This window comes from Balaenoptera borealis (genome assembly GCF_965194805.1).
Source record: "Balaenoptera borealis genome assembly, chromosome: 19".
NCBI classification, from domain to species: domain Eukaryota; kingdom Metazoa; phylum Chordata; class Mammalia; order Artiodactyla; family Balaenopteridae; genus Balaenoptera; species Balaenoptera borealis.
In genome coordinates, this window is record NC_138878.1 from 27,676,062 (window position 1) to 27,689,748 (window position 13,687).

The window sequence follows — 13,687 nt, forward strand, 5'->3', positions numbered from 1 at the left end:
CAGCATGCTAGGAGCAGCCGTAACTGAGCCCAGTCTCCCCAGCACGCCGAAGAGTCCTCTGGTGGACAACTGCGCGCCTGCTTTTGCACAGAAAAGTGGTGAAGCTCACTTTGGTATTCTAGTTGCTTGCATCTCCCTCCCAACACTTCAATTCCTCTCTCCTCAAAGGCATTTTAAAGAAAAGATTTAAAATTGCTTAGAAATTGAAGCAAGATTGCCTGGTTATTGATTCAAATTCTGGCAGGTCTGACTCAGAGCTGTCTCTCTCATTCCTGCCACCGATTCTGATGGCTAAAGAGGGATTCCAAGGATTTGGGCTGTAATCAAATGACCCAAGAATCCCTATCTCCTCTCTGTGTAGGGGAATTTAATACTTCCATTCTACCTGAGGTCTCATTGCCAGGATGTTAACTGGAATTTCAGTTTGTCTCTCTCCATTCTGGGATTTTGCTTAAACTAGTATTTTTGGTTCTTTTCTCCTGTATCTTGACAGCAGACAACAAACAACCTCTAAATAGTCACAGAATGGCAAGAGCTGGGTTTAGCTGGCAATTTGGCAGATAAACACAATAATAGTGGCCTTGGAAGCACTACTATTGGGGATGTGATAGAGACTGTGCTGTGGCAAAGAAACCCTATACTTTGTGCCATCCTCTACATAGAGAAAGAATCTGTGTCTATTGCATCTTATAAGAAAAAAAAGCTATCAAGAGACAATAAGATAATAGTAATAAGAGTCAGTTTGTGTGTTAAAGGGTTTGAGACATAATCATACAGACCTGAATGTACTTATTTTCTAGGCTTCCTTTAGCAAATCTTCTTTGCTTGGTTTCTATGGAAACTGGAAACTACACATGAGCCAGAGACACTCAATAGTCTTCCCTGGCAGGCATGTCCATTTCAGAGTTCTCTGCTTTAAGTGATATCCTGCTGTAACTACTAAGAGTAAAATAATAATAATAATAATCCATACACTGTACTCTCAGAATCACTGCTGAGAAGGTCAATGTTGATAGCTACCACTATTGAGCACTTGCTATGTTCCAGGGCATACACTAAACAGCTATAGACCTTAACTCACTTAATCCTCCCAATAGCCTTGTGGGTTTGGTATCTGTAACTGTTCGTCCATCCAGGAAAATGCAAACCACTCTAAGTATCTCAAATGGAAGGAACTGAATACAAGGAGTTAGTTATGCATGTGACAGAATTGCTGAGAGGCCAAACCGGGGGCTGTGAGGCAGCTCAGAGAGTAGCAAAAATAGGAAGCAGCACCAATTCTGATGCTGGAGAGACAATAGGAGAACATAGTGTTTCCAGTGCCTGAAAGTTGGGACCAACTGTCAGGAATGAGAAATATCATGATGACTGCATGTAGGAGTTGAGACCATGGAGGGAGGCGCTGACTGGTGGGCAATGGAACTACAGAGGAGATACAACTACTTACTACCAGCACTCCACAAGAAGCAGAGATGGAAAGAGGGAGAACACCCTGGCTTCTCTCTTCTTCCTGCCCCCATTTCAAGCAATCTTCTTTCAAGGCCTCCTATTGACTGAAACTTCACAGAAGCCAGAGGGCAAAAGATCTGGGAAACAAGTTCTCCTATGATACAGAAGAGAGCAGAGGAAGTGCAGGGATGCATCTGAGAACAAACTAGCAGTTTTACTATACCCATTACAGGGATAAGAAAACTGAGTCACAGAAAGGCAATTTTCTTAAGACAAACACTAATCAGTTAAATGACTGATTATCTGGTTAGGAGTACATGCTCTCAACCACTTTATGATACCTCTTTATGAGTTCCTCTCTGTAGAGAGGAAAAGGGCTTCTTCATGCACATGGCATTCCTGTTTCACATGCCCTTCACCTCAGTAGACCCAGTCAATTATGAAAACTTTAAGTTGTGGTGGTCTGTCCATCTGAAATTTGCCCATTCAGGGGGTTCTGGATATTTATTTGATGTGTGCTTATTCTAGATGTTTCAGCCTGACCACATACAGTCAGTCATTCATACCTTTAGTCATTAAAATATGAAAAGGGTCATTTATCCACTGGTGGCACAGACCTAGGAGTAGGGGAAGATGGGACTGGGGAGAAATCTCACCTTTCTCATATTTTCTAGAGAACTGGACTGTGATTCCAGCTGGGTAGAGGGTCACAGTGAGGCAATGGGGGAAAACAGGTAGAAATTCCCAGTTCCTATTTTCTCCCTTAATGTTTGAGCATTTGCCACTGCTAAACTTGTAAGAAAAATTTATCAGGGAAAAGCTAAAATTTCTGTCAACTTCATCTTGTCTCTGAACTAGGGGAAGAAGACCATTTAGCTGAAAGACATCTTGGAGAAAACTATTTCATTTAATAACACAGGTAGACCCCTCTCAAAGGCATTCATGTTTTAAGAGAGTTTACTCTGAAAACCAAGAAACCTTCTAATATAAGCATTTTCAGTGATTGGTAATGGAGGAGAAGATTTTTTGATAAATCATTCTACTGTTTTCCTTTAAATTTATGCTCTGTGTGCAGGAACCCTTGTATTTGGAAAGCGTCATGGGGCCCTTGTGGGGATTTCAGTGAGATAATACACACAGAGCTCCTGGACAATAACAGGCTGTCAAATGATTGTATTTATTACAGTCACTGTCATCATCATCATCATCACCACTGTACTTGATTTTCAAGAAGGTGTGAAGAAAGACTGGCATGGTCAGGAAGCTTTCTGGAGGAGAAGGGCCTTCTGCTGGGTCTTAAAGGCACTCCTTTTACTTTTAACACCTACAAGTGTAGTCTTTTCAGGCAAAGAAATATAATAACCAATTTCCAGGACCTGAAAATCCAGATGGGGGCAAAGGATATTTGACAGGTTCATATTTGCTACAGTTTCAGTCTGGACGGAAGGAAGAGGGTTTGATTATTCAAGTTATTTTAAAACTGCTTTAATTATGTTGTTGAAACCCTAAGAGTAACAGAGGTTTAAAAAAAAGAGTAACAACAACAACAAAGAACCTCAATACTCTTTTTCCAGGATGATTTAGTTTCAAGAGAAGTTGGAAAAGTGATCTGATCTACTTGCATCAAGTTACCCTACAGAGAAAAGCTTTCTGGGGAGATATACACACAGAGAAATAGGTTGAATCTTTCCTCCCCAGAACCAGATAAAAACAAAGTTATCTTCCTTATCTCATGGGAAGCCAACGCATCTTAGCCCATTTTATTGGTACCAAGAAGTGGTATCAAAGAGGGGATAGTCGGGGCTTCCCTGGTGGTGCGGCGGTTGAGAATCCGCCTGCCATTGCAGGGGACACGGGTTCGAGCCCTGGTCTGGGGAGATCCCACATGCCGCGGAGCAACTGGGCCCGTGAGCCACAACGACTGAGCCTGTGCGTCTGGAGCCTGTGCTCCGCAACAAGAGAGGCCACCATAGTGACAGGCCCGCGCACCGCGATGAAGAGTGGCCCCCGCTCACCGCAACTAGAGAAAGCCCTCGCACAGAAACGAGGACCCAACACAGCCATAAATAAATAAATAAATTTATAAAAAAAAAAAAAAAGAGAGAGGAAAGCCATGCTTCCACCTTCCCGTGGAAAATTCCAGTTGGAGGAAGGGGAGGGGCAAGAGGCAGGGTTTTGCCCAGGAAGGCAGGCACACTGCCAACCACCTCCTTCAGCAGCCTCTCTGCCCTCACCCAGACCTGGCCAAGCACCACTGCAGAGGTGATGCCAGCCCTGTGCGGAAGGAGCACTGTGCAGGGTGGCGACAAGGTTCCCAGGTTCCCAGAGCAATAAACTCCCCCATCTTCCCAGGCCTGAAACTACTCCCTTAGCTAATCCCCAGGGTAGAGGGTTGAAGACTCCTCATACTGTTAAGACACTGATATGTAAAGCTCTCCTCCAGGCATTAACATTCAGGCTGAAAGTGGACTATCTGATGACCTAACTGGAGAGGATGGGCATCTTCAGTACCTTGTTTGAGCCTCCCCACAGCTCTGTGCAAGTCCAGCTTCCACTGTGATTGCTTGGGCCTCTTCCTCCCAGAGCTTCACGCTCTCCACTGAGCTCACACGTTTTCCTTCAATTCCACTGTCCCAATCCCACCTCTCAGCCCATCCACAAACCCACAGAGCCTTTCCAATGGTCACTCCTTCCTCTGACCTCTCATAGCTTTTAATTTATTTTAAGAAATGAATTACTTTTTACATTGATTCTTAGATATGTCTTATTTCCCCTCTACTGGTTGCCATGTTTCCACCAATGTTTATGCTCAATAAACACTTGCTAAATAAATGAACAAATGACAATTTGGAATCAGAGTAGATGGTCCAGGCATAGCTCTGTGGAGAGTGTGCCTGAGGAGGGCCCCAGGAAGGATGCTGTGCCTGAGGAGGGCGCTGTGTGCTCTAGGGCAGCAGAGGCCTCAACAGGGAGAAAGAGGGGTTCTGAAAGCAAATCCTGACACCTGACAATGCCTGCAGACACCTGATGCGTAGTCAGGACCCTTTGGTTTGCAAGTCACAGAAAGTCAACTCAAATTGACTTAAGCAAGAAGGGAATTATTGGCTTTCATGGATGAGAAGGATACTGGAGTGACTCACAGAATGGAAAGAAGAGTTCCAGGAACCAAAACTCTAGGACAGAAAGTGCAAACCCACTAAAGACCTAGAAAATGCCTTTCTCTTTTCCTCTCTTCTCTCTTCCCTCTCCTCCCTATATCTGAATCTCAGATGTGTTCATCTCACTTGACACCTCTTTCTTTTTACTCTCTCTCTTCCTTCTCTTTCTCTCTCTCCATCTCAATCTCATTGTGCCTCTATTATAATCCCTTTCTCTTTTATATCAGAGAATCTCTCTCCACATATCAGAGAAAATTGTTCTTAGCAACACTAGACATAAACCCTTAATGAATTAAAATTAAGGAAAACTAGCCTTCCACCTCCACTCAGAAGATTCCATGGGAGGTCCCCAATAAGCCTGGATTCTATGTGTCCACCCTTTGGATGAGTCTCTGTGTCCAGGGATGTGACACCATTCTTGGCTCAGTGGTGTGATAAGAGAGTCCAGGCAGCATGACTGACGGCGGCACCAGGACCACATAGAGGGGAAACAAGATCATCGGCAGCTCGCTTTGCTAGCAAAAGCAAGGGGCTGGTAAAGAGCTCTTGGAAGGGATGAAGGAGAGGACTTGTAAACAACTTCAGGCAAGGGTGATATCAAGACTAGGGATAACCAGGAAGCAAAACAGAGGCCCACCAAAACTTTCTGGACTCTTGTCTCCTAGGGATGCCCTGTCTAAAATGATCTCAGCCCAGTAACTCACATCATGTCAACACAGGTATTGTGAAGTATCTTTTATGCTCATCACTAACTCAAAATTACAATACATCCGCCTCTAGGTCTTGTTTTTAGTGTGTTCATAAAAAGCATGTATTACTATATCACTATGTCACTTTCTAACAATTTAACAACTGCGTTTCAATGTAATTGGCTTCCTTTCTACTTCTATGTATTCTATGCACTTCAAAACATTATTCTGAGAAGGGGTCTGTAAGCTTCACCAGATTGCCAGAGGGGTCTGTGGAAAAAAAAGGCTATGAACCCCTGTTTTAGTTGACTGTCAGATGCTGGACTGCCTGGTTTAATCCTCTAATTTTTGCAGCATTTTCTCTGTTTTCTGGATTTTTGTCTTTTTGTTCTATTTTCTGCAAAATTTCCCCAATTTTATCTTCTGATCCCATTCTCTGACTACTTTATTTCTGCTGCGTTCCCCTTGATAACATCCTGGTCTTATTCCATAGCTGTTCTATCTTCTCATCTCTTAGGCTATCAATTCTAGGGTGTAATTTATTCCTGCTGATCTTTAGCTGTCCGTTCACATATGGAAAATGCACTACAAAGTGATTGGGATTTCTGAACCCAAGTGAAGGGCTTATTGGATGGTGGCTTCACTGTGGGGTTTGTAAGCAGGAACCAACCATTTCATCATGGGATTCCCCATATGTCAGAATCTGTGACTTTCCTCTTGGGGAAGTCTGTATATCTAGAGGAATGCTATAATCCCATGCTTGGAGGGAGTGGGAATTTATGGGTCAATATCCTTGGAGCCACCCAGTAAGGACACTTAGACCTTATCCCCCATTTTCCATCCAGCTCAGGGCTGTTCTCTGCTGTTTCCTGCTATTCCCTCAATCTGAATTCTCTCTGGTTCAATTACCCGGGTACTAAGTCTCCTGTTTCCTGCTGGAGCAGAAGAGGAACAGCTGTCTGGATGTTTGGACTGGGAAAAGAGACCTCCTGAGATAAATCTTCAGCTTTTCCTATGTTCCTTCCCACCTGCTCCCAGCTTTGAGAGTTGATTGGTGCCTCCAATTCCTGAGCTGTCCAACTATTTTTGGATGCAAGCTGGCCTGCTTCTTCTTAGCTTTCCCCTCTGTGGGCATTATCCACTCTGCCAAGACAGCACTCAATCCCCCCACTCTTCATGTATTGATATTTCTTGCCTGGTGTCACTTTTTCTCCATTTTTTCTTTGTAGGTTTATACCTTTTCTTTGCCTTCATTTTAGTGGGGCTTGGGGAGGGAGCAGAGATTATAGGGCATAATCTGCCACATTTATCCACATGTCTTCGGCCTGCCCATTTCTCACTTTAGCCCAAAAGAAAAAAAAAAAGACACCATCAGCCTTATATTGATACTTGTTGGGACTCTGATATCCAACTCGGTGTGGGTGCAACAGGACCTGACAGTGAAGAAACAGCTGTCTTGAGCTTTGGCTGGCACCCAGTAACCAGAATGCCAGCTCCCAACTCAACAATGATTAACCTGAAACTATAAGAACTGAACTACAAAATTATAAAGGAAGGAGAGAAACCCAACGTCCAAAATGGCAATCTTCAGATCGAGTGGGGAATGTCCACCTCTTCCAGGCAGACTGCCCAAGCTGAGGAAACAGAGGTAGAAATTCCCCTCTCTGCCACAAACACTATACACACCTGACAGCCCACCTAATATCCACCTCATGATTGCTTCCCAAAAGTACTGCCCTGTACTTCAATATAACAACAAGGTTTTCACTTTTCTGTTTATACATTGGTTCTATGGTTGCTATTCTGTTGACAACGTATCCTCCTGGGGCAGTTTGTGTGTTTACTGAATGGCTACCCAAGTTGTCTCAATTCAAGCACAAACTCCTGTAGCACCAGATTTAAAGTAATAATTTCTTTTTTTTAGTTAAAGTGTTTTCTTTACTATGTAGTCTGTACACACGTGAGTGATTGTTACTGCTTCCACTTTTATTAATTTTTTATTTCCAGTTGCATGAAGGACATCTTCACAGAGAGCAACCCAAGCCGAAGTCCTTATCTCTCCTGGTGGCCCTGGCTCATCAGCACTCTTGGTAGTTCCACCATCAGCACCCCATGTCCTTCATGTGTTCTCTTTCCCCAGCACCTTCTCAGCTGCCCAAAACTTCTTTCCTGTTTGCCCTGTTCACTCCCCTCCTCTGTAGCTATTATGCTTTTTTTCCTGGAGAGATCCCGATCTGTGCCCTTGCTCAAAGACCTTTGCTGGCTCCCCACTGCATAAGGATGTAAGTACAAACTCAGCCTTGCCCACTAGGCTCCCAAGTGATCTTGCCCTCAATGCCTTTTTTTTTTTTTTTAATTTTCAAAGTAAAAATTTTTGGATGAGGAGAGCAGGACAGGAAAGATATCTGACAGCTGTCCTTGTTTATAAAAAAAGAAGAAGAAGAAGAAGAAGAATCTTCTGATTCTTCTGAAGCATCTGAAATATTGTGTCTAGAATCTTGTACATATTTCCTGAAAGTAAGAGGAAAGACTTGGATTTCTATAGCACTTTTCTTCAGAGGGCATCAAAGCTCTTTAAAATTATACAAAAGAAAGCAAAGGCACCAGATATGAATGTTTCAGTGTCTGTGCAGCAAGCCCATGTTATTATTTAAAGACATGAAAATGCAGATCCCTGGACAGACTGGAGCTGAGTTCACTTCAAAAGCTGGGGCTAGGAGGGGACTGATGATTCCTTCCAAAGCCCTGTGGCCCCCCCATGAACTGCTGAGAAGCTTGGAAACACTGGCCCCACGGGTGCTGCCACAAGCCTCCTCAGCCTCCACCTGATGCTGGGGTTTAAGAGGTGAAAGATGGACCAAGTAAAACAAGGTGAGAGGGACTGAGCCCAGCTGTGGTTCCCATTATGACAGAAGAAAACAGAGTATTTTGAATTTTCCAGAACTCTAATTGGATGGATTTTCTATAATAGGCATTGTAGTAATGGGGGCTACTTTCCGGGATCTGATGAAAAATCAGAGGTGAGTTTTTGGTTTGAGGACATTTTTATAAATAATAGCCTAATAGCTTAAAGTCTAAGATTAAAAAAAGAAAATGTCCTGGCCACAGCCTCCTACTGTACTGATGAGAAAGTCCAGTGCTGGCCAAATTTCATCTGAGCCATAGGCTTACTACACATTTTAGTGGAGTAAAAACAAGTAGAACTGGCAACACTGCCAATAGAGAAAGGCCACAGTGAACTACCTGACCACAAGCTGCCGCATCAGGGCCATTCTGAGGCTGCTGTGCCCCCACAGTAGACAGGTCCAAATGGAGAGGCCCCCAGAACCCTGCCAATCTGTGGGAAGAGTCAGTGAGCACTGTGGACAGAGCAGCAGTCAGAGGTGGAAATTTCCACAGGGGTAAAGTATCTCCCTTGAGATATCAATTACAGGCTAGATGATTACAAAATTCCCCCACCCAAGAAATTTACTCTAAACGTAGACTACACAAATAGTGGGTTTTTACTCATTGATGTGAATAGAAAGCAGAACTGGTTGCTTTTGGTAAATTTCAGAATCTTTCTGAAGAAGGAGAGAAAATAATGGGTGTTATATTTCTCTTTTCTATATTTAGGTTTAATTTATTAAACTTCCACCCAAAATATAGGACCTGGGCCACCACCATGGAAGGATGTGCAGGCTGTGCACTGAACAACTCCAGGGCAACCTCACATCATAGGTAGTGGCTAGAAGTGAAGCATGATCAAAGATGCTTCCCATTTCCAGATGCTGTGGTCACAAAGCACCATATAAAAGTTACACAGTGAACAAACAGATTGCACCAATTACTGTCAGGACTAACTACAATCTGAGGCTCCACTCTCAGGGTCTCCGAATAACCATCATTCTAGACCAGGTTCTATTGCCAGAAGTAGGGATGTGGGTGCTGTGGATGTTGCAGGGTCATCTCCTGGCAGGCCTGTTTCCATATTAGCCTCCACTTCTTCCTGAGGCTGCAGCTCCCCCTAGCCTCTATGGGGACAGCCTGGTCAGAATCTGGATGCTTCCTTTCTGATCTGGCTAGCATATGTTCTAAGCCCCCAAGGAGGCTACAAATTTCTCTTCCGAGTGCAACACAGCTCTCTGGCTTCCCAGGGCTCTCTGCCTCTGCAAGGGTATAGTCAACCACACCTGGGCTCTAAGGACCATGGAAGAAGAGCCTGGAGTCTCCTTGTAGCTTTTCTCTACCCCTCAGCTGAAGTCAGCCAGTACTTCTGGTTCCAAGAATTAAATACACAGACTAACCTTGTCCTGCCTGGTACTCATCCTGACCTGTCAGCCAAGTCCTCAGAGAAGTACACCCCATTCTCCATGCAATAACAGACCAATGTAGCTGCTTCTCAAACCTCTCCCTTAAGCACTGAGGGGCTTTATGGACACTGAGCACTCACAAACCCAGCACACTTCATGTAGATGTCAATGATGAGCATTAAAATATATATTTACATTGACAGCACATCACTTTATTTATCCAAGTCTTGGGCACCAAGACATGTGAGTTTGAAGTATTTGAATAAAAGTCTTTCAGATTCCAACCTCTATTCTTCTTGCTCATAATCACTCTCCAGCAATGTTACCTGTGGTATTCCATTTTCTTTCCCCCATCTTTGTTTTTATGAAGATAAAAGCAGTTTGAAATGAGTAGTTGAAATTACCTACATTTAGACCACTCTGTTGGAACTTGAAATCTCTTTGTTTTTCTTCTTGATTTCTCTGTGTATAAATACAGTGTTAGATATAGTTGTCTTTCATGATCAAAGATCATGGTGATACTTCCCCCAAAGACAAGTGAAAATGAAAATCATCATCATCATCATCATCATCATCATCATCATCATCATCATCATCATCATCTACCATGATCCCTTTGCAGTGAGCCTTTGCATCATTTTTGGCCAGTCCTCTCCAGTGTCTGATAACTTCTCTCAGATAAGTAAAAGTCCTGAAACCTGCCTAGCTCTCGCCCCGTAAATCTGTCCCTCACAGCCACACTGTGGAGTACTTTGTAACAATAATAATAATAACAACAACAACCGCTCACTTGTTTAAGCTCTTGATATGTACCAAGCACTGTTCTAAACAGATTGCACCTCCTTTCTCATTTAATCCTCCTGAAATCCCTCTGCAGTAGATATCATAAATATCCCCATTTTACAGATGAAGAAACTGAAGCACCAGAGATTGAGTCATTTCGCCCAGGTCACACGGCTGGTAAGGATTCGGACCTAAGCAGTCTAGCTCCACAGCACACAGGCTAAGCTCCAACAACACCAGGAACCTGTATGAACAGCCATTGCTCAGCTAAGCAGGAGGCAAAGCAATGCACAGCTCCTCATGTTTATCTACAGATCCCTCTTTAGAGATGTGGTGTCTCAAAGAAAAAGAAGTCCTGCATCTCACTGGGTCCTTCCCCCGTGGTGCCACTCTGCTGCTAGCCAGGCCAGCAGCTCTGCAAACCTTCAAGTGGCTCTCTAGTGAAATGTCCCTCTGGCCTGCCCCAGTTCCCCCTGCGGGTACAACGCCCCCCAGAACTTCACTCTCACCTATTCATCTTTGAAACGTGGTCTGTACATCCAACACCGTGTTTCCAGGCAGCCCTGTGAGTTTTGATAATCCATTACCTCCTTCTCCTCCCCACCCCACAATCCTCACATGCCCGATCAGTCCACATGTCCCTATGCTAATTGTCCTTTCCAAAGTTAACATTTCCAAATGGCAAGATAAGTTCAGAGTCATTTAAAGGAAAAATAGGCATACCATGAAAATGCTGGGCTTAAAAAAAAAATGTTGTCCTTACTCTCCCTGAAGAAACAGTGAGCTCAAGTAGCCTCCTGTTTATTGTTTTTCCCAGGGAAGCCAATTTCAGTTCAGTTCCCACTGTTGCATAACACGAGAGCTCAACTTACATACTTCCAAACAGAGTGATGGGTCCTCGGTTTTGTTTTCGTCTTTCCTCAAGAAAAAGCCTCAATCTCAGTTGCAGGCTTAAGCAGACTTAACAGCCATAAGCCCTATAAGCTCTGGCATGCCATAAATAGTTCTTTTCATCAGAAGCTGCAAATCACAATTCTACTGTAAAAACCAGAGCTGCTCGGATAGCTGCCCACAGCACTGAGCATGGGGCCTGGCATTTAATAAAGATTTGTTGATAGACTGATTCATCCGGGTCTCCCATATCAGGTGTAGTCTGAGTTTCTTAGATTTTTTTAAAGGGATTTGAACTAAGATTTAAAACCAAGTCTTAATGCACCAACCTCTCCATTCCCACAGTCCTTTGGGCCCAGGATCTTAGAACCTATTTATGATGCATGAGCTTCAAAGCCCCTGTGGGGACCAGAGGGCAAGAAGGAACGCAGGACAATCTAGTAAAAGCCCCTACACCATCTGGGCCACGGCACAGTGATAAGTGGTGTCCTCGTGACAGCCTGGAGGACCCCAGAGAGGCGCCCTCTGGATCATCAGAGAAAAGTAAACCAAGAACTCCATCATAATAGCTGAGAGCTTTAGAGTCAGGAATCCTGATTCTATCACTCCTAGCCTTGTGGCCTTAGGCAGGTTACTCAGCATCTCTGTGCAGTGGTTTCCTCATCCAAATCAGTTCAGAGGATTAAATGAGGAAACAAGTGTTAAGCCCTTGAGACAGTATCTGGCATGTAGAAAGCATCACTTGTGTTTTAAATAATTACCCCAGCAATACAGTGAAGGGAATTTTACCGTGCTTTTAACTTTATAAAAATTGGGGGTCCATACATACCAATTATGGTAGCTCAACTCACCAGAATATTCAATTAAACAGAACACCCTACTCTCCCAATATGCCAGACAGATTGGAGCTCATGGTACATATGAAAGTGCTGAAGGGAATAGAAACCAAGTAGGGATAGGTAATAAATGAATTTAATTGGGATCACAAAATACCAAAGGTGCTAAATATCATGTTTTAAATTTTTTAAATGAAGTTATAACTTCAGGGACAGGTATAACATATGAGCTATTCCAACTTTTAAAAACGCTTTTCATCACAATAGGGAAGAAAGGAAGCTGACTGAGTTACTGTCTTTCTATTTTAGTCGTCAGACTTTAGCAAGAAAAAATTAAGGGAGAGAGATGGATATATACAGTTAGGAAGTAATTAAGACCATGTAAACACAGCTGTTGATAAAAAACACAGGTAAGGGAATTCTTAGAAAAATTAAATGTAATAAATCAGCAGGCAGAATAAAATGGATCCCTAGACAGTGAAGAAACTTGTTAATAAACTTGCTGAACCACTAACAACTCACAAAAGTAATAGTGAGCAAGGACGGAAATTTTGCATTAAGTCTTGAAGTGGCTTGGGAAAGAGAAGCCTTTTGGGTGGCTAGTAACTTCCAGGGAAAGAGGAGCCGTGAAATGACAAGGGTGGAAGTGGCAGGGAGTTTCCCTTGCTCAGCCTCCCTCTGCGGTTACAACATCATGTTTCAAGGATGGATCACTGTCAGAGTTAGAATAACCTGGACTGTATAAAGAAATCAATTCCCCGAGTATTTATTGAGCGCCTCTCATGTCCGAGGCACCATGCCAAGTGAGAGATGCAAAGATGAACAAGCCTGGTCCTGGATCTCCAGAAACACCCAGACCACAGGGACAATAGTTGTGAACACAGCAACACAAGGTAAAAGGCAATCGATACTGTAGCAGAGTTAACACACAGCACATACATATAAACAGGAGGGAGGTGAATTTCCACCAAGAATATCAGGGAAGGCTTCCTGCAGGAGGTGGCATTTGACCTGACCTTGAAGGGTAGATAGGAAAAATGCTTCAGGCGGCGTAATGGCATTCATTCAACCATCCGTCCACCTGTCCATCCATCCATCCATCCAACTATGCATCCAATTAACGAATAATTACTGGACACTTACTTTCTGTCAGGCACCGTGCTAGTTGTTGACAACAGAATTTTGAGTAAAAAGAGACAGAATCCCTACCCTTGGGAGCTCCTGGGTAGGCAAATATTAATGAAAGTATTAAACCTTCAGATGTAAATTGCAGTGTGACAATGCCATGAGGGGTGGTCCAAGGTTCTGCCTGAGGCTCTAACAGGAACATTTGACCAAGGCAGAGAAATTAGGAAAGGCTTTGCTGTGAAGCGATTGGTGGAATTGAGATCTGAAGGGAGTGGGGGGTCAGAGACACCCAGGCAGAGAGAGGGGATAGCAGCATTCCCAACTGAGGGAGTGCCTTTCAAGGTGGGAAAGAAGCATGATGACAACAAGGGGCTGAAACAGTCCAGGGAGGCTGGAGTGTGGTGTGGGATGAATCGTGTATGGAGACAAGGCCAGAGGGGTGAGCAGGGGCATGTGGGGTC

At 43.7% G+C, this 13,687-nt stretch overlaps 1 protein-coding gene across 1 annotated transcript in view; it reads right to left on the reverse strand.

The window, feature by feature from the left end:
- CES5A (carboxylesterase 5A) overlaps window positions 1-13,687 on the reverse strand; it is a 291,154-nt gene that overhangs the window by 174,593 nt on the left and 102,874 nt on the right. The window contains 1 exon segment of the mRNA XM_082367012.1: window positions 9,997-10,050. The gene's annotated coding sequence lies outside the window, so the exon portion shown is untranslated.